This window comes from Amblyomma mixtum, chromosome 1 (genome assembly GCF_055824585.1).
Source record: "Amblyomma mixtum isolate Tamu chromosome 1, ASM5582458v1, whole genome shotgun sequence".
In the NCBI taxonomy this organism is placed as follows: domain Eukaryota; kingdom Metazoa; phylum Arthropoda; class Arachnida; order Ixodida; family Ixodidae; genus Amblyomma; species Amblyomma mixtum.
In genome coordinates, this window is record NC_143012.1 from 178,028,498 (window position 1) to 178,048,004 (window position 19,507).

At 52.1% G+C, this 19,507-nt stretch overlaps 5 non-coding genes across 5 annotated transcripts; all 5 read left to right on the forward strand.

Annotated features, from left to right (window-relative positions):
* Nucleotides 1-17,519: 17,519 nt before the first annotated feature.
* Nucleotides 17,520-17,590, forward strand: TRNAG-GCC (transfer RNA glycine (anticodon GCC)). The gene has a single exon. It is a non-coding gene; the product is annotated as a tRNA-Gly (tRNA).
* Nucleotides 17,591-17,660: 70 nt separating this feature from the next.
* Nucleotides 17,661-17,731, forward strand: TRNAG-UCC (transfer RNA glycine (anticodon UCC)). Its single transcript has one exon. It is a non-coding gene; the product is annotated as a tRNA-Gly (tRNA).
* A 70-nt stretch (nt 17,732-17,801) lies between these two features.
* Nucleotides 17,802-17,872, forward strand: TRNAG-GCC (transfer RNA glycine (anticodon GCC)). Its single transcript has one exon. It is a non-coding gene; the product is annotated as a tRNA-Gly (tRNA).
* Nucleotides 17,873-17,942: 70 nt separating this feature from the next.
* On the forward strand, nt 17,943-18,013 carry TRNAG-GCC (transfer RNA glycine (anticodon GCC)). The gene has a single exon. It is a non-coding gene; the product is annotated as a tRNA-Gly (tRNA).
* Nucleotides 18,014-18,083: 70 nt separating this feature from the next.
* On the forward strand, nt 18,084-18,154 carry TRNAG-GCC (transfer RNA glycine (anticodon GCC)). Its single transcript has one exon. It is a non-coding gene; the product is annotated as a tRNA-Gly (tRNA).
* Nucleotides 18,155-19,507: the final 1,353 nt, after the last annotated feature.

A 19,507-nucleotide genomic window follows, 5' to 3' on the forward strand; every position in this document is an offset into this window, starting at 1 on the left:
GGCTCGGTAACATTCCCGCACACGCACAACACTTTCAATGAAATTTTCTCTGACAGGTCGAATGTTCACATCGGCATTTCTCACTGACATCCTGGTTTTACATATGCTGTGGAGGCCCAGTAGCATGATGAGGTCATAAGGAACATCTCGGTCATCTTCTACCGCTAAGAACCGGATTCCATAAGGCGTGATTGGCAGGTGTTTCTTTATTGTTCTTTTTAGAATGTCCCAATGGAATACCGGATCCCAACATTCTATCATATGGATTCTGGCACGGGGATTGCGATCAAAAGCCTGAAGTGTTTGCCAATGTGCGATAGACAGCGCTGCCCTCAAAGTACTTGGGTGTACCACTTGACCAATACAATGACACTGAGGAATACTGGAATAGGGAAATAGAGAATCTCAGAAGGAAAACGCAAGCATGGAACGGCCGGAACCTATCTATGTTCACACGAGCAACTGTTTGCAACCTTTTCTTGGTTGCAAAAGTGTGGTATGTCTTGCAGGTATTGTTCATGTCGCGCGTAACCATACAAAAAATACATCGAATCTTTGCTGTTTTCGTGTGGGGAAGCACATGGGAACGTACGAGTCGGACAAATCTGTTTCTTTCCGTTCGAAAAGGGGGAGTGTGGCTTGTGCATTTGTTTATCAGATAGATTGTGTCGCGTTTTATTTTTCTGCGAGACCAGAATGATCCATTTTTGTGTACTTTTGTGCAAGTGCGCCTGCGCAATGCTTTACCTGAGTTTTTGGTGTCCTGTTCTGATAAAAGAACGACAGCCGTAAGAGGATTTTGGCGCGAAGTTGTCACGGCTTTTAACATGCTGAAAGTGCGCTTTTCTTTAGTTTATTTAAGTTCTGTGTCGAGAAAGAAACTGTGTAAAGATTTGTTGGATGCCATGCTGCCTGCACCAGTGTATCGACAGCTTGGTTGCGGAGGCCCAGGGCAAGATGTTCTGAAAAGGGTGAAACGTATGCCAGTAAATCCTAACGTGAAAAGTTTTTTCTTCAAACTACATACAAACACTCTGCCAGTTAAAACCTGGCTAGAACAAAAGGGCATTTTTGTGCCATGGACGGTTAACTGTATGCTCTGCAAAAAGCCTGAGACAGTCGAGCATGTGTTTATAGAATGTTGGGATCCGGTATTCCATTGGGACATTCTACAAAGAACAATAAAGAAAGACCTGCCAATCACGCCGTATGGAATCCGGTTCTTAGCGGTAGAAGATGACCGAGATGTTCCTTATGACCTCATCATGCTACTGGGCCTCCACAGCATATGGAAAACCAGGATGTCAGTGAGAAATGCCGATGTGAACATTCGACCTGTCAGAGAAAATTTCATTGAAAGTGTTGTGCGTGTGCGGTAATGTTACCGAGCCCAATCGGAGCTACCCGAACGGCTTGGCGTGCTGGATGAACTTGCAGCCCTCAAGAAGTTTTAAACAACCACGTTGACCGTAGGCCGGTTCACGTGTTTTAGCGGTTTGTTTGCGTGTTTGGTTGTTATCTTTGTCAAAACAGGCAATAAATAAAAAAAAAGCGTCGGTGGTTCAGTGGTAGAATACTCGCCTGCCACGCGGGTGGCCCGGGTTCGATTCCCGGACGACGCATGTTTTACTTTCGCAGCTTCCGCAATGAACTACGCTATAGATCGATGGGCAGTACGGTTACGGAACATCTGCGTCGGTGCATAGAGAAAGATATTGGTAAAGAGCGGACACTCGGCGAAATCTGGCCCCAGGAAATGACGCGCAATCCTCCTCCTCCACTAGATAATCTTCCAACTCCAGGATGGCGCCACCAGTCTCTAAACGCGCGCGCGCGCGCGGGCGGGTAGCCGGCGCGGCGGCTCAGACCCATCCGAGTGGCAGACAACGGAGCATCGTGGGGGCTGTTTTGTGCGCGTGAAAGCGTGCGGCGTATTTGTTCGTGCGGGCAGACCGCAATTTTTTTCGTCTCTCTTGCCCTTCGACGCAGAACTCCTCCTGTTTATGACGGCGGCAAGGTGAGAAATGTTTATTTGTGGAAGTACGCTGTATTGCATGCAATTTAGGCGGCCGCGCCGGCCGCCGTTGCCTGTCTGCAGTTCGTGAAGCGGCGCGCTCGCTCTGTGGCCAGCCGGCTGTTGTTCACGGCATTCTTGCAGTTTGTGACAACGTCAAGGAAGGAATGTTTTGGTTTTCCAAAAGTACGCTACATTTCAAGCACTTTATGCAAAATTACGCTGCATTTCGAGCACTCTAGCTTAGTACGCCGGCGCAGTTGTGAAGGGCGCGCGCACGCTGTGTCATGCTATGCCGTGGCGGGAGCGGCGGGAGGAATGATGCTGCATGATGCAGCCTTGCCGGTCGGTGCGTAGAAACAAAAAAAAAACCGCCCACGGCCTGTGGCCCGACGCGCTGTGCCTAGCGGTTAGTTTTGCTTGGTTTCGCGCTTTCTCGGGACGTAACGTTTTTGTATGGCCCCCGACAATATGTAACTTCTTATGGGTGACATTTGTCGGTGTAAGGTTAAAATGTACTTTTTTGAAAGTGGGCGAACGGCGAAGACGACCGTTCCCGCGCAGCAAGTACGGGACCGTAGTTTTCAAGACTGGTGGAAAAAAAATGACGCACGAAAAGCTCAAAAACCTTACTCTTGTAGTACGTATGTATGTATGTAGTACGTGTGAAAGAGTCCGTTATTTGCGCTCGTGGAAACGCACATTTCGCCCGTGCATTGACAACACAGGGATGCGGTTTTGAAAACCGGCAAAAAAAGGCAACGCGTCGGGCTTTCTAAACTCTAAAGAGCTTGAAAACCAAGAACTGTTAAGCCGATAGTTTAATTTGCTATGCTTCTTAAGACATACGTTACACCCGTGTATTTCTCAGTGCTCCTAACACATTGAGTACTTCTGGTTCGTAGTCCGTGTTGTGGCCGTCTTTGTACGAAATATTCTCGAACAAACCGCGTACTCTGCTGTCCACCTAGGTTTTAGAAGGTAGACAATAACGTCGGGGAATGTAGAAATGCTTGCAAAAAGCTGATTGGTATCTGCCGTGTAGTACGGTATGTGTATTGTACTTTGCCCAACGACGTTCAGCACGCGAGTTTCGCAAAAACATGTTTACTCCGCTCGTAATTTCGTTCCCTCGCCGCTTTCGCACCTTTTCACTGTTTACAGAGTTACAATATAAGGTGACTGAGAATGACCATACTTGCGAATTTTTCAGGTGATGCCACCCGTCGGCAACACCTGCTGTATGCCGTGGTGCCGCAACAGGATCACCTTGAGCAGGAGGCCAGGAACCATCTTCCGCATCCCACGGCTTTGTTTATGTTGCACAAAATAAATGTTCTCATTTCACTCAAAACCTGGTGTCTTTTGTGGAGTGCTAATATTTGGCAAAGGCTGTGATGCAGCTGCGTTCATGGCTGGTCAAAAGCACTCGAAATCTATTTAATTATACGCTGCCAACGGCGCAGCGGGGCGCGGCGTATGCTAACATTCAAACCGCGCGCCCTGAAACCGGAACCGGAAGTCGTCCCAGGCAGCGAGGCGCAGCGCATGCAGCCATTCAAACTGCGCGCGTTGAAACCGAAACCGGATGTTATGAGACTCCGCCCGCTTGGTGCGCTGCAGTCAAATGGGCCGCTGGGCCCTATGGGAGTGTCCGCTCTTTACCAATATCTTTCTCTATGGTCGGTGGTTCATCATTCTGCTTCCGGCAGCCGAGCTGAACGGATCGCAGGGTCATGGGCTCCAGCGGAGCGGCGATAGCGGCCTTTGACGGCCGCAGAAACAGGATCGATGACTGCGATGATAAGGATTACCAGATTATTTTGCCGACACTGCCAACAGGACGTGTTGTTTTCAACACCGTTTTTCTTCACGGCGATGTGCGAGCGAGGCCGTTCCGAGTCGAGGACTTCCGTGACGCCCTGGCCGAGACCGGTACGCTCCCCGACGTGGTCGCGTTGGGGGCGTACCAAATCAACCATGTGTGGGCGGTTACCCTGCGGTGCACGGAGGCAGCTAAGAAGTTGCTCGCCTTCAGTGAACTTCAAGTCAAGAAACGCCGCTGCCTCATCATCGACCCCGAAGACCAGCAGGTAAAGCTGCGGCTACACTGGATGCTTCACGGTGTGGCCGACGACGACATCCGGACGGCATTCGCGGCGTTTGGCAAAGTGACCGCCGTTACGCGCGAGCGGTGGCGGATACAAGGCGTCAATGACAAGAGCTCAACGACAAGAACTGTCCTACTAAAGTTGAAGCCCGGCTTGAAAGTGGAAGACCTGCCACACCAGGTACGTGTCGCCGGAGAGTTGGCTCTTGTCGTGGCGCCTGGGCGTCCAATGCAGTGCTTGCGCTGCCGTGGTACGGGCCACGTGCGGCGTGAATGCAAGGTTCCCCGCTGTACGAAATGTCGGCGGTACGGCCACGCGGATAACGAGTGTGTCCGCTCTTACGCGGTGGCTACGGGCGGTGCGTCGAAAGACGACTCTGCGGAACTGCTCATGGATGTAGTCGAGGCCGAAGAATCAGCAAAAGGCATCGAAGAACCCGAAAAGCAAGCAGGCTCGACGGACTCCTCGGGACCCTCCAGCAGCGATGCCGGACGGAAACCTGAAGGAGCAGAACCTTCTAGAAAAGAGGTGTAGGCGTCAAGTGATGGAGTAAGCGTGACGGCGCTCCAGGAAACCGAGCCAGCGACTCTGACCGAGGAGAACCTTGACCAGAGCGGCGTCCGCACGACCAGCGTCCCTGCCCCATCGAAGCGGCCACACGCCCAGACCGGAACCGAAGGAGACAAGGCGGAAGCCCCAAGCGTCGAGGAGCCACCGGCAAAAACGACCCAAGGACGGCGGTCCTCCATCCGGCCACGACCTAATGTGTCGACGGAGAGGAGAGCCCTCGACAAACCGCCCCCGCAGCCAGGCCTGGCACCAGCACCGGATGGCTCCGGTGTCAATGACGTCGTCTAGCCAAGCGCTAGACGCGAAGGTTAAGCACCATGTTCCCGGCCTCTTTCTTCTGCATGAAAATGGCTCATGCGTTCCCCATGAAAGTCGGTACACTTACTGTCAGGGGACTGGCAAGCAAGAAGAAGCAGAGCCAGGTGTACCGCCTTTTAACTGACCATGACATTGACGTCCTGGCAGTGCAGGAAACGAAAATTGAGGGGGAAGAAGAGACCGGGAGCATGGTGCGACGTTTCACGTCTAGGTTTTTTGCAGTGCGGCCCACGCTGTAGGCACGTCTGCGAGTTGTCTCATTTTTGTAAAGAATGTATCGGGACTTGAGGTTCAGGCATATACGGCGTGTCCATCGGGTCGATTTGTTTTGGTTGACTTCCTGTACAACAAAACATATTGGCGCATCATTTGTGTGTACGCCGCAAATGCGGTGGATGCGAGGACAGCCTTTTTTCAAAACGTAAAAAAGTACTTCAGTTGTGAGAAATCGCCGATTGTCATAGGCGACTTCAATAGCGTCCTCGGAGGCTGTGACAAAACCAATGCACGGGCGTTTAGGGACAGAAGCACTGAGGTACTCTCAGAAATTATAGACACGTGCAACTTCGATGATGTGGCCGAATGTTTAGAAGGCACGCGTTGTCTGAGGTTTACACATTTTCAGCGGTCAAGCCATGCGCGCCTAGACCGCATTTATGTGTCGCCGGACGTTATTACGAAATGCAGTAGCTACAGTGTAGTACCGGTATCATTTTCTGATCATTGTTTAGTGTTGTGTGGGATAGGGACAAAGAAACGAGGAAATCAGTTTTCTTGGGAGATGTGGAAATTAAATAATAAGCTCATTACAGACATCTTTAGCAGGAAAGTAAACGAAGAAATCAGCAAATTAAAGCTAAGCGGGGAACTGAAAGTATGGCAGCAGTGGGAACTGTGCAAACAACAAATAAATATTGTCACGTTGTAGTGACGGCAGTCCAGCGGTCAGGAAGACACTAACCAGTCTTGGAAACGAAGCTCTTTATTTGGGCTGACTTGCGCCCGCAAAATAACTGAATCACTCGGCGGCGGCGTAAGCAACAAACGTGCTCGTCGGTCGTCGAACTACGAATGTCCGCCGCTCGCGGCATCGCTCAATTTAAAGCCGGCAAGGAAACTTCCAGATAACAGGACAAGATCATCTACAGTAAGCTGGAAAAACCTAGATGCAGCCTTTCATGGCTGCGAACAATCGAGATTAGTCTGGTCGCTTCTCGCGTCACGAACAAAAGTGATAACGACCCTTTCCTGCTGCCTTGAGCGTGAACGAACAAACACTGCAATCATACGTGGCATTACCCCCCTTCCAAAGAAGCATCGTCTCGATGCTTTTAAATGAAAATAAACACGGACAATGAAAACTTCGAGTCCTTTAGCGTTCATAATATGGCTTCAGGCGTACGACATGTACGACTTCCGGGCGTGTGCGGCGTCGCTGAGATGCTGTCGTGCCGTCGGGGATGACTTCATAGTCGAGGTCACCGATGCGACGAAGAACCTTGTACGGGCCAAAGTAGCGTCGCAGCAACTTTTCACTCAATCCACGGCGGCGAACTGGCGTCCATATCCAAACACGATCACCTGGCTTGTAATGCGTGTCTCGTCGGCGCAGATTGTAGCGCCGGGCGTCGGTGTGCTGCTGGTCTTGAATGCGAAGCCGCGCAAGTCTTCGGGCTTCCTCGGCGCGATGAAGGTAGGCGGCGACGTCGAGGTTGTCTTCGTCAGAAACGTGCGGGAGCATTGCGTCGAGTGTTGTCGTGGGCTTCCTGCCGTATACCAGCTGGAATGGGGTAAACCTGGTTGTCTCCTGGACGGCAGTATTATACGCGAAGATCACGTAGGGCAGAATGGAGTCCCACGTCTTGTGTTCGGCGTCGATGTACATGGAGAGCATGTCTGCGATGGTCTTGTTCAGACGCTCTGTGAGTCCGTTGGTTTGTGGATGATAGGCAGTTGTCCTCCGATGGCTTGTCTGGCTGTAGTTTAAAATGGCTTGCGTCAGCTCCGCTGTAAATGCCGTCCCTCTGTCTGTGATGAGCACTTCGGGGGCGCCGTGTCGCAGGAGAATTTGCTCGACAAAAAATTTTGCGACTTCTGTTGCGGTACCATTAGGCAACGCTTTTGCTTCGGCGTATCGGGTCATGTAGTCGGTGGCCGCGATGATCCAATTGTTACCTGATGATGAAGTCGGAAAGGGGCCGAGGAGGTCCATTCCTATTTGCTGAAAGGGCTTAGTTGCAGGTGGTATGGGGTTCAGGAGTCCGGCTGGTCTAGTCGGAGGCGTTTTGCGTCGCTGACACTCACGGCACGTTTTCACGTAATGGGAAACGTCGGTAGCTAGCCGCGGCCAATAGTACTTCTGGATGCGGTGCAACGTGCGAGCAATCCCGAGATGCCCTGCAGTCGGCTCATCATGACATGCCTGCATAATTTCTTGCCTAAGATTCTTGGGCACGACAAGAAGATGTACTGTCCTGTTGGGCGCGAAGTTCTTCTTCAGGAGGACATTATTGTGAAGGACGAAGGACGACAGTTGGCGCTTGAACCCCCGGGGAGGCGATGCGGTCTTGCCTTTCAAATAATCAACTAGGCTTTGCAACTCAGGATCCGAGCGCTGCTGCTGCGCGAAACTGCTATCGCTTACCGGTCCTAGGAAAGCATCGTCTTCTTCCTCTTCCGGTGCTGCGTCTACGGGGGCTCGCGATGGGCAGTCTGCATCGGAATGTTTGCGGCCAGATTTGTAGACTACAGTTATGTCGAATTCTTGAAGACGCAGGCTCCAACGAGCAAGGCGGCCGGAGGGATCTTTCAAATTGGCCAGCCAGCAGAGAGCATGGTGATCGCTCACAACCTTGAATGGTCGTCCGTACAGGTAGGGGCGAAATTTCGACGTGGCCCAAATAATGGCGAGACATTCTTTCTCTGTCGTCGAATAGTTGGCTTCGGCTCTCGACAGTGAACGGCTAGCGTACGCGATAACTTTCTCCTGTCTGCCATTTTTCTGAACGAGGACCGCTCCTAAGCCCACACTGCTTGCATCGGTATGAACTTCGGTTTCGGCGTTTTCATCAAAGTGTCCGAGCACAGGAGGGGACTGTAAGCGGCGCTTCAGCTCGTTGAAAGCTTCCTCTTGCGGCCTTTCCCATTTAAAAGTCACGTCAGCCTTGGTAAGTTGGGTCAAAGGTTCAGCGATGCGCGAAAAGTTCTTAACGAATCGCCGGTAATAAGGGCACAATTCAAGGAATCTGCGTATAGCTTTCTTGTCATTAGGCTGTGGAAACTCTGCGATCGCAGCCGTCTTCTGGGGGTCTGGGCGAACTCCATCCTTGCTTACGACGTGACCAAGGAACAGCAGCTCCTCGTAGGCGAAGTGGCACTTCTCTGGTTTCAGTGTCAGGCCTGAAGACTTGATCGTTTCCAGCACTATCCGAAGCCTTCTGAGGTGGTCTTCAAAGTTTGAGGAGAAGACAACAACGTCATCTAAGTAGACGAGGCAAATCTGCCACTTCAAGCCTGCGAGCACCGTATCCATTACTCGCTGGAACGTCGCTGGTGCAGAGCAGAGGCCGAATGGCATCACCTTGAACTCGAAGAGTCCGTCTGGCGTGATGAACGCAGTCTTCTCGCGATCTCTTTCGTCGACTTCAATTTGCCAGTAGCCGCTCTTCAGGTCCATCGATGAGAAGTACTTAGCGTTGCACAGCCGGTCCAATGTATCGTCGATGCGGGGGAGCGGGTAGACATCCTTCTTCGTAATGCTGTTCAGGCGGCGGTAATCGACGCAAAAGCGAAGGGTGCCGTCTTTCTTTTTCACTAGGACGACTGGTGCTGCCCAGGGGCTCCTCGATGGTTGGATGACGTCGTCACGAAGCATTTCCTCAACTTGCTTGCGGATAGCTTGGCGTTCTAGCGGCGATACGTGGTAGGGGCTCTGCCGCAGTGGCCGGGCGTGGTCGTCTGTGACAATGCGGTGCTTGGCAAGGCTGGTTCGTCGCACATTCGATGCTGATGAGAAGCAGTCGCTGTACTTTTGAAGAAGGCTGCGTATTTGGTCTTGTCTGCTCCAGGTTAATGCTGGGTTGATATCAAACGTTGGTTGATGGCCTTGGTCAGATGGTTCTACGGGTTGGTCGGGTAGGGCAAATATGTCTCTGATGTCTGCCAGCTCGTCGAGGAAAGCGATCGTCGTACCTTTGTTTAGATGCCGGTATTCTTCGGTGAAGTTGGTTACCAACACCTGGGCTTGGCCGTGTCGGATTTCGGCGACTCCCCTTGCGACGCCCAATCCTTGATCCAGGAGTAACTGGGTATTCCCCTCGATGACGCCTTCGGCATTTTCGATGTCTCCAGTACCTATGCAGGCCAGGACACTTGATCGGGGCGGCACGCTCAGTGCTTCGTCGAGGACGTTTAAGGCAACGTGATGAGTCGCGCTCGTCGCAACAGGTATGGCTTTGTCCGTGGAAAGTTTGATCGACTTAGATCGAAGGTCGATGATCGCTCGATGTTCATTCAGGAAGTCCATTCCCAAAATCACGTCTTCTGCACTGCTGTAGGATCAGAGCACTGCACTGCTGTAGGATCAGAGCACTGCTGTAGGATCAGAAAGGTTGTCGCATAGGTTCTCCCGTTTACAGTAACTCTCGCGGTGCAGCGTCCTGACGGCGTAACCAGGTTGCCACCTGCGGTGCGGATCAGCGGGCCATCCCAAGTTGTTGTTACCTTCCTGAGTCGGACAGCGAGTGGCCCACTCATGACGGAGTAGTCAGCTCCGGTGTCCACCAAGGCAGTAACCGCGTGATCGTCGATCATAACTTCAAGGTCACTTGTTCGCGTTTTCGCATTGCACGTTGTCTTCGGTGTACGATCTCGGCTTCGTTGAGTAGTGAGGCTGCGGTCGGCGTACTCCGACGTTACTTCACTGGGCAGCGGTAAAAGCTTCAGGTCTGGCCGCGTCGTCTTCGTCGTCGTCGGTGTCATCGTCGTCGGTGTTGTCGTCGTCGGTGTTGTCGTCGTCGATGTCGTCGTCGTAGTTGAGGCATGGTCTTGAGTACTCGTCGATGGAGGATCTTTATCATTGCGCTTAGAAGCAACCTCACCTCCAGAGGCTGCTTTATTTAGTTTAACCTTCGGGGGCTGGGGGAGCGTCCACGCACGGCGCAACCTCGGCTAGGAGATACAAAGCGCGGGGACGATGGCGACGGGGAACGTGATAGGCGGCTCGGCGATGAGTATTCTTCCCGACGCAATAACTCCTCGATTTCGGCTGGTCGCTGGCCGGGTCGGGGTCGTGGAGCGTCGTAAGAGAACCCTCGGATGCCCAGTCTTCTGTATGGGCAGTGCCGGAGAATGTCACCGGCTTCTCCGCAGTGGAAGCATAGTTGGCGGCTCTGGTCGGGTGTTCTCCACTCGTCGCATTTCCTAGGCTGTGTACGACGCTCGTAGGACGGGCGAGTTGGGGCGAGAGGGCGGCGCTCCAGCGCAGCTGGCTAATGGCGATAGGGGCTTAGGTGCCGTCGTCGAGGTGCAGGACGGCGCACTGCTGCGGCGTAAGTCATGGCTGGAGGCTCCAAGAGGCTGCGTGGTAGACTGGAGTCAAGTCCTCCGGTGAATGACTCGAAGGGCTGGTGTCGCAACTTGCTGGGGGTGTCCCGTACATGGAAGGCTACCCCGAACCTCCACCAGATGTCACGTTGTAGTGACGGCAGTCCAGCGGTCAGGAAGACACCAACCAGTCTTGGAAACGAAGCTCTTTATTTGGGCTGACTTGCGCCCGCAAAAGAACTGACTCACTCGGCGGCGGCGTAAGCAACAAGCGTGCTCGTCGGTCGTCGAACTACGAAAGCCCGCCGCTCGCGGCATCGCTCAATTTAAAGCCGGCAAGGAAACTTTAAGATAACAAGTCAAGATCATCTACGGTAATCCGGAAAAACCTAGATGCAGCCTTTCATGGCTGCGAACAATCGAGATTAGTCTGGTCGCTTCTCGCGTCACGAACAAAAGTGATAACGACCCTTTCCTGCTGCCTTGAGCGTGAACGAACAAACACTGCAATTATACGTGGCAATATAGCAGCAATCGAAAGGTCAAGCTGTATACGACAAGAGGAGAGGCGTGAGGAGGATAATTTAAGATCCTTACTGGCTAAACTTCTCGAAAAAGAAAGCGAACAGCCAGGCAAATGGATGGACGACATTAGAAAAATAAAACACAAAATTGAACTCTTCGAGGAAGAACGTTATCGCGGTGCACTTGTGCGGGCTAGGGTGCAAGATTTAGCTGTTGGGGAGACACCTTCAAAACGAGCTCTAGGAATCGAAAAAAGGCACGCTCAGCGAAACCACATTGAATTGGAAGGGAAGCATTTCTTTCTACGTTGGGGATCCCATTGTTTAATTTGTAAACAACCAGAAACAATAGACCACGTTTTTTTGCACTGTTGGGAGGGGGTATACTTTTGGGACACCTTACAAAGGACTTTAAAAAAGGAATTACCGCTGGACTCTCATGGTATTCGGTACTTGCCTGCAGAGAGTGAGGATGGGACACCATTCGACCTTATTATGCTAATGGGCCTCCATTGTATTTGGCGCTCCAGAATGGCACGATATCATCGCGATTTTGATGCACGGCCAGCACGCATCCATTTTCGGGAGTGCATGCATAGGTATATTGAAGGTCAGAATCTTGCTCCTGAAGCTCCCGAGTGGCTCCAAAGAGTCGAGCCTTTGGTGACGCTTAAAGAGTTTTAACGTGACGAAGCCACGCCCCGTCAGGCGGATAGTGGTGTTAATTATTGCTCATTGTGCTCTGTAAGTGTATTTGTGTATTGTGCTTCTTGCCGAAGTCAGGCAATAAAAAAAAAAACGTCGGTGGTTCAGTGGTAGAAGTAGTAGTAGTAAAAACTTTTAATCGACCATAATTTACACGCCGAGCATTTCGACCGCCTGGGCGACCAGAAGCCGCTGTTCTTCTTCCCCTTCAGCGCCAAGCCAGTCGAGCCAGGTGGTGATGGATAGAGAGGGTGGGGGGAAGGAACCCGACTGCTGAGCAGCCGGGCAATAGAAGAGGCAATGGGCCAGGTCCGCATAGATACAGGGGCAGTTGGGACAGGAAGGGTCCGATCGATAGCGATAGAGGAAGAGGCGGGACGGGGTGATAACTGCATTCATCTGAATGTGCCGAAGAAGGCGAGACTCCGGCACCGTGAGTGATGGATGAGGGGGAGGGTAAAGGCGTTTGTCGAGGCGGAGCTCAAGGTAGACCTCTTTTATGGTGCGGCGAAGGGTGAGTCTCCCACCGTCCTCCGAGGGCTTGGGCCAGGGGATCAACGGTGCCCGGAAAAGTGTGTCGCGGGCGAGCTGATGGGCCAGCTCATTGCCGTCAATCCCTCAATGCCCAGGGACCCAGCGGAGGAAAACGATGGAAGGCTGCAGTGCGGAGACCGCTCGTTCGACCTCCTGTTGGAGAGAAGGGGTCAGGGTGCGTTTCTGTATGTGGTGTATAGCGGCTTGTGAGTCCGAATAGACTGTGTACTCTTGGAGAGAGGGAAGGAGGGAAAATGACTGGAGGGCATGCGCAATGGCGAGGACCTCGAGGGACAATGCGTCTGGAGGGTGTAGATACGGCCCGCTGGTGTGGGTTTCAGGAGCAGGGAGGTGTGGATGGTACAGGGCGTAGCCGCAGGAACCTCCAGGAGCCACGAAGGAGGCATCCGTGTAAGCTACACCCTGGGTATCAAAGAGAGGGGAATGGTGCTGTGCGGCCGCATGACGACGTCCGGCGTGCAGGACGGGGGACATGTTGGTCGGGAGGGGAAGGATACGAAGATTGGGAGCGGGGGTGGGAATAGGAGAGGTTAACGGGGAGATTGGAATGGGCGAGATACCCGCTTGAGTCAATAACCACTGACCCTGACGGGTAAGGGAAAGCCGGGCAAGCTGCGAGTCACGATGGAGACTGAGAAGAGAACGAAGAGGATGGAAGAGGCCTGTGGCAAAGAGCTTAGTGGTAGAGGTAGTGACAGGGAGGTTGAGAGCTGCCTTGTAGAGGCCCACAAGGGCAGTCTCGAGAGCGTTAAGTTGAGTCTGAGTGAAGGAAGCGTAGGGTGCAAAGTACAAGACCTTGTTGAGGGCCAGCGCGTGGGCAACTCGGCACGCGTGAGCCTCGTGGAGACCTGAGCGTCGAGTGACCACGCGCCGCAGGAGGTGAGTTACAGAGTGGCAGGTGGTGACAGCGCGGTGAAGGGATTGCACATTCTTAGCCGCATGCAAAGGGAAGCCAAGAACTTTGCACTGTGTGACGACAGGAATGGGAGAGCCAGAAAGGTGGAGAGAGACGAAGTGGTTGTGTGAGCGCTGGTAGGAGGAATGGTTGAGAAGGAGAAGCTCGGATTTCTCAGGAGCAGGAGAGAGGCCAGCGGTGGTGAGAAAGGAGTCGATGAGATCTAGGCCACGTTGCAGGGTGTCCTGTACGTGACCGGGAGAGCCAGATGAACACCAGAGAGTGATGTCATCGGCGTAAAATATATGATGCAGGTCGGGAATTTCAGCTAGCTGGGAGGCGAGAGGGGCCATAGCGAGATTGAAAAGGGTAGGAGAGAGAACAGCACCTTGATGAGTGCCACGGGTGAGGTGGTGTGGGTTAGACAAGTGGGTATCTACTCGAAAGCGAGCCACACGTTTAGAGAGGAATAAGCGGATATAGGAGTACATGCGGGAGCCACAATCCAAAGAGGCGAGTTGAGAAAGGATGTGATCGTGGCAAACACCGTCAAAGGCCTTGCGAACATCGACGGTCACAAGTGCGTAAATTTGAGTAGGTGTAGGGGACAGGAACGTTTGCTGGAGAATCAGAAACATGTCCTGTGCACAGATGCGGCGTCGGAAGCCAATGAGAGAATGGGGGAAGAACTCCCGTGCCTCAAGAAAATCAGAGAGGCGAGTCAGAGCCATTCGCTCAAGGGTCTTACCAACGCACGACGTCAGGGAGATTGGGCGGAGGTTAGAGAGAGAGGGAGGTTTGCCCGGTTTTGGAATCATTGAAATAAGGGAGGATGTCCAGGAGCTCGGCAAGCAGCCGCTCTCCCAGGCCTCATTGTTGGTTTGAAGGAGGAATTCTTTGGCGCAGTCAGGAAGGTTGCAAAGTGTGGTGTATGTAATGGCATCCTCACCGGAAGCCGAGCGTGTAGAATTAGCAGGCAGAGCAGATTCGAGCTCCCGGAGAGTGAAGCATTGGTCCAGATCGGGGTTAGGTCCACCCGAGTACACCGGGTAGGAGGGTGCCAGAGGGGGCGGGAGGTAGAGAGAGGTGAGTTGATCAAAAACTTCAGAGGGAGTCCCCTGAGTGAGGGCTTTAGCTAGAGTGGGAGCAAGGGCAGGCTTAGTGCCAAGGAGGGATTTAAAGAGACCATGCGGATCGCGAGTGCAATGCAGAATCAAGGCCATCACAAAGAGCACTCCAACGAGAGTGCTCGAGGGAGGCGCAGTGGGCGACGATCTCGGCCCGCAAAGCAGTGATCCGGGAGGAAAGTTGGGCATTGTGTGGTTGGGAGCGAAAGGAGCGTTGAAGACGTTTACGGCGACGCCATAAACGGAGAACGTGAGGATCTGGGTCTTGGATTGGGTAACGAGAGCGAACGCGACGGCTACTGGACGTGAGCGCTGCAGAGATGCGCGACGTCCAGTCGTCGTAGGATTGAAAGGAGTCGTAGGCGAGATTAGTGCGAAAAGCATGCCAGTCAGTGTGAATAATCGGATGACAGCGAGGGATGTGGGAGAGAGAGGTGGTGATATGGATGAGAAAGTGGTCACTTAGAAGAGTTTCGGCTGTCACCTCCCAGTAAAAGGAAAGTGAACCCCGAGAGAAAGTGAGGTCGGGTGTCGTAGGGCGTTGTGAGGCAGTGCCCGCTCGAGTAGGAGAGCCAGGAGTATTAAGAAGGGTGAGGTGGCGTTCCTGGGCCAGACAATGGAGGAGGCGGCCGGGTTTGAGGGTTTGTGGGTAGCCCCAGAGTGTGTGAGGGGCATTAAAGTCACCACCAAAGAGGAGATGGGAGGTAGAAGAAAGAGAGTGAAGGAATTTGCCCAGAGCAGAGAATAAAGAGGAAGTGACAGGGGGGTTGTAAAAAGACAAAAGGACGAGTGAGATGCGGGAAGAAGGGTGGTAATAAACCACACCAACTAAATATTTAAGTAGGGTGGAGGGGATGTCAATTTGCTCTACGAGCACGTCACTGCGTACATAAATAGACGCAAGTGGTGTGGCCGTAGTGGCATGGTAGGCGCGGTAGCCTGGGACATTGCGGGCCGTCCGGGTCTCCTGGAGAAGGAGAAAATGAGGCAGGGAGGGGCGGGTGAGTAGATACTGGTGGAGGGGGGTCTTATTGTGGCAAAGATTTCGGCAGTTCCACTGTACAATCTCGAGGTCCTCGCCAAACGCCATTATGATAGTGGAGAGGAACGCGATGGTACGCGTTCCTTCTTTTTTGCCGGGGGCAGTAACTCATGGACGAATTGGAGCATAGATGCGAAGGATTCCAATTGCTTTGATTGTGCTTGGAGGGTGGTAAGGATCTGGAGAACCGAAGTTTCCAGCTGAACCAAGCGAGTGTGATGGGCCTGTGTGGTGGCTTCTACAAGGTCAGCCAAAGGGGCGACCTGGGCGCTGGAGGAAGGAGTGGTGAACGTGGCAAGGTGCTCATTTAGCTTGCTAAGCTGGGAGGTAAGAGAGGAGGTGGTTGTCTGGAGGGTTTGAGTCAAGGCATGTATCTGCTGTTGTAGATCGTGGGAAATGCGCTGCTGCTCTCGCTGCTGGCGTTCCAGCATTGCGAGCTGGAGGTCGAAGGAGCGGCTCTCGTCAGTCAAGGATGGAGAGGGTGGTGTAGTGGAAGAGAGGGACGCTGGCACCGAGGATCCTTTAACTATGGAGGCGTAGGAGCCTGGTGGTGACGTGATCGGAGATGATGGAGATTCATAATTAGAGGAGGAGGAGGAGGAGGAGGAGGAGGAAGGGGTGGTGGGTTGAGTGGCCCGGCGCAAAGCTAGGCGTCGGAGGTATGCAGCTTTAGCACACTCGCGTTGCTTAGCAAGGATGAAGGGGCAAGTGGGGTCGAGGGAGGGGTGGGTGTTCACCTGGCAATGAACGCACCAGGGCTGGGCACACACATGAGCGGAAGGGTCAGCGGGTAGAGGAGCAGCACAGCGACGGCACTTGGCCGGAACGCTGTGCTGGGGGCGCGATGGCCTGGAGTGAGACAACGGGTGCAGGTGGGAGGCTTAGGTTTATGAGGACGGCACCGGAAGGCAACGCGTTTGAAATAACCACAGGTCAAGGAGATACGGGAGAGAGCGGATAAGTGGAAAGGAACGACCTTGTCCATTTTCGCCAGAGCCACTGTTTGCAAATTGTTCTTTATCAGCAGGCTCTGGTACGTCATGCAGGTGCTGCACTGTTCACGGTTAAGTATTCAAAAGCTACACCGAATTTTCGCCATCTTTATCTGGTCGTCTGAATGGGAGCGCTGCAGCCGGACCAACCTGTTCCGACGGGTTCAAGACGGCGGGCTGGGACTGGGCCATTTGTTTCTGAGACAGCTGGTCAATCGTTTTTTTTGTTTCTTCGGGACACAAGAGACCCGTTTTTGCGTACCGTATGCCAAGTTAGGCTGCGGCATCTGCTTCCAGAGTACATAGTCGGAACTGCTGAGGTATACAGTAGGGTCACCGGTTTTTACCAGGAAATCGTTGCCAGTGTGAGGTTTCTTTCCGCGCGGTTTTCAAATGACTTTCTGTCGACTGTGAAGCGAAAGAAACTGTACCGTGCTTTGTGCGATGTAGTTTTCCCGGTGCCCTTGTACAGGGCCTTGTACAGTGGAGGCCAAGGCAAAGATGTTTTAAAGAGAGTTAAAAACATGCAGGTGCCATCAGGAACAAAATCCTTCTTTTTTAAGCTGCACACCGGAACCTTACCGGTTAAAAAATTTTTTGAGGGAAAGGAATTATTTTTACCTTGGGGATCTCACTGTTTAATTTACAGGAAGCCGGAAACAATAGACCATGAATTTTTACACTGTTGGGAAGGGGTTTATTTTTGGGATGTATTGCAGCGAACCTTAAAGAAAGAATTTCCACTAGACCCGTATGGCATCCGGTACTTATGTGTTGAAAATGAGGGTGGGGTGCCTTTCGATTTAATAATGCTGACAGGCCTCCACTGTATATGGCGCTCCAGAATGGCAGGCTGGCATTGTGACAGAGACGCAAGACCTGCCACAATTTACTTTCGCTAAAGTATGGACATGTTTCTGGCCATTCAGAAAGCCGCTGCGGAGCCTCCGGAGTGGCTCTCAAGACTAGAGCCGCTCTGTACGTTGCGTGAATTTTAATTGGACGAAGCCAGATTCATGCTGGCTGACCACAAGTCGTGTGTACATAGCGTGTATTGTCTTTTGTTGATTGTTTGTGTTGTCCAATTTTCTGTGTCAAAGCCAGGCAATAAAGAAAAAGAAAGCGTCGGTGGTTCAGTGGTAGAATACTCGCCTGCCACGCGGGTGGCCCGGGTTCGATTCCCGGCCGACGCATGTTTTACTTTTGCAACTTCCGCAACGAACTACGCTATAGATCGATGGGCAGTACGCTTACGGAACATCTGCGTCGGTGGTTCAGTGGTAGAATACTCGCCTTCCACGCGGGTGGCCCGGGTTCGATTCCCGGCCGATGTATCTTTTACTTTTGCAGCTTCCGCAACGAACTACGCTATAGATCGATGGGCAGTACGCTTACGGGACATCTGCGTCGGTGGTTCAGTGGTAGAATACTCGCCTGCCACGCGGGTGGCCCGGGTTCGATTCCCGGCTGACGCATCTTTTACTTTTGCAACTTCCGCAACGAACTACGCTATAGATCGATGGGCAGTACGCTTACGGAACATCTGCGTCGGTGGTTCAGTGGTAGAATACTCGCCTGCCACGCGGGTGGCCCGGGTTCGATTCCCGGCCGACGCATCTTTTACTTTTGCAGCTTCCGCAACGAACTACGCTATAGATCGATGGGCAGTACGCTTACGGGACATCTGCGTCGGTGGTTCAGTGGTAGAATACTCGCCTGCCACGCGGGTGGCCCGGGTTCGATTCCCGGCCGACGCACGTTATACTTTTGCAGCTTCCGCAACGAACTATGCTATAGATCGATGTGCAGTATGCTTACGGAACATCTGCGTCGGTGGTTCAGGGGATTCTGCTTCCGGCCACGCCAGTGAACGGACGCAGGATGCAGGGCTCCGTTGGAGCGGCTTCAGCGGCCGTGTCTGGCCGCGGTAACAGGTCTGCTGAACAAGAAAGTATGTATCAGGTTGTTTTACCAGGGCTGCCTACATGGCGTTACGTTTTGAATACAGTTTTTTTGCCCGCGGATATCTCGGCCCGCCCGTATCGGGTGGAAGATTTCCGGGACGCGTTGGCTCAGCATTCTTTGCTCCCGGACGTTATCGCCCTGGGGGCGTATCGCATGAGCCATGTCTGGGCCGTCACACTCAAAGAATGTTAGTTAGTTATATGGGGTTTTATGGCGCATAAGCAACTAGGGCTATCATGCGCCAAACACAAGGTTAGATGATGTTATGTCAAGTGTACAGAGGTTACATTATAATAGATTTAAAACATTGGCTTTCTTCAGAAACTTACAAACAAGTGAAAATTCGACAAGTGCTTCCTCGCCTAAAAGCAATGCGGGATGAAATGGAATGTGTTCATTGCAAAATACCGTAAAAATTTTTTTTCTAAGTTCTTCGAGATGCGAACAAGACATTAAAATATGATTTACTGTGAGCTCCTCACCACACATTTCACACACAGGTTTGTCTTTTTTTGTTAATAAGAAGTTATGGGTGATGTGTGTGTGACCTATGCGTAAAGGACATAAAATTACTTCGATAAAACGTTCTTTATAGCGGCATGATTTCCATTCTTTTAAAATGGGCTTTATGGTATGCAGCTTGTTGTGTCCTTCATTTTCCGAAGAAGCTTGCCACTTGGCTCTTAGTCTGCTATGCAATAACTTCATGTATTCTTTAGGAGGCAAATTCACATGTTTTATTTCCATGGTTCTGGTTTGTGCAGCACACATGTCGGCTCTCTCATTGTCCCTAATGCCAATGTGACTGGGAACCCAGCAGAATTTTATAACATGTTTTCGTGTTGTGACCTTTACTATATTGTGTATGATGCTTCCCATCAGTGGTTCTGTGGCATTTTTGGAGTTTAATGCTGTAAGGACGCTCAGTGAATCTGTATAAATGATGCTGTTTTTGATGTTTTCATTTGTTATTTTCTGTACCGCAACACTAATAGCATAACACTCCGCGGTGAAAACTGTAGCACATGAGGAAAGTCGTACTGCATGTTCATTTTTTCCTTGTATTACTGCGCTTCCTACATGAGCATGAGTTTTTGACCCGTCAGTATAAAATGCAGTGTAATTTCTGTATTTTTCTTGTTGTG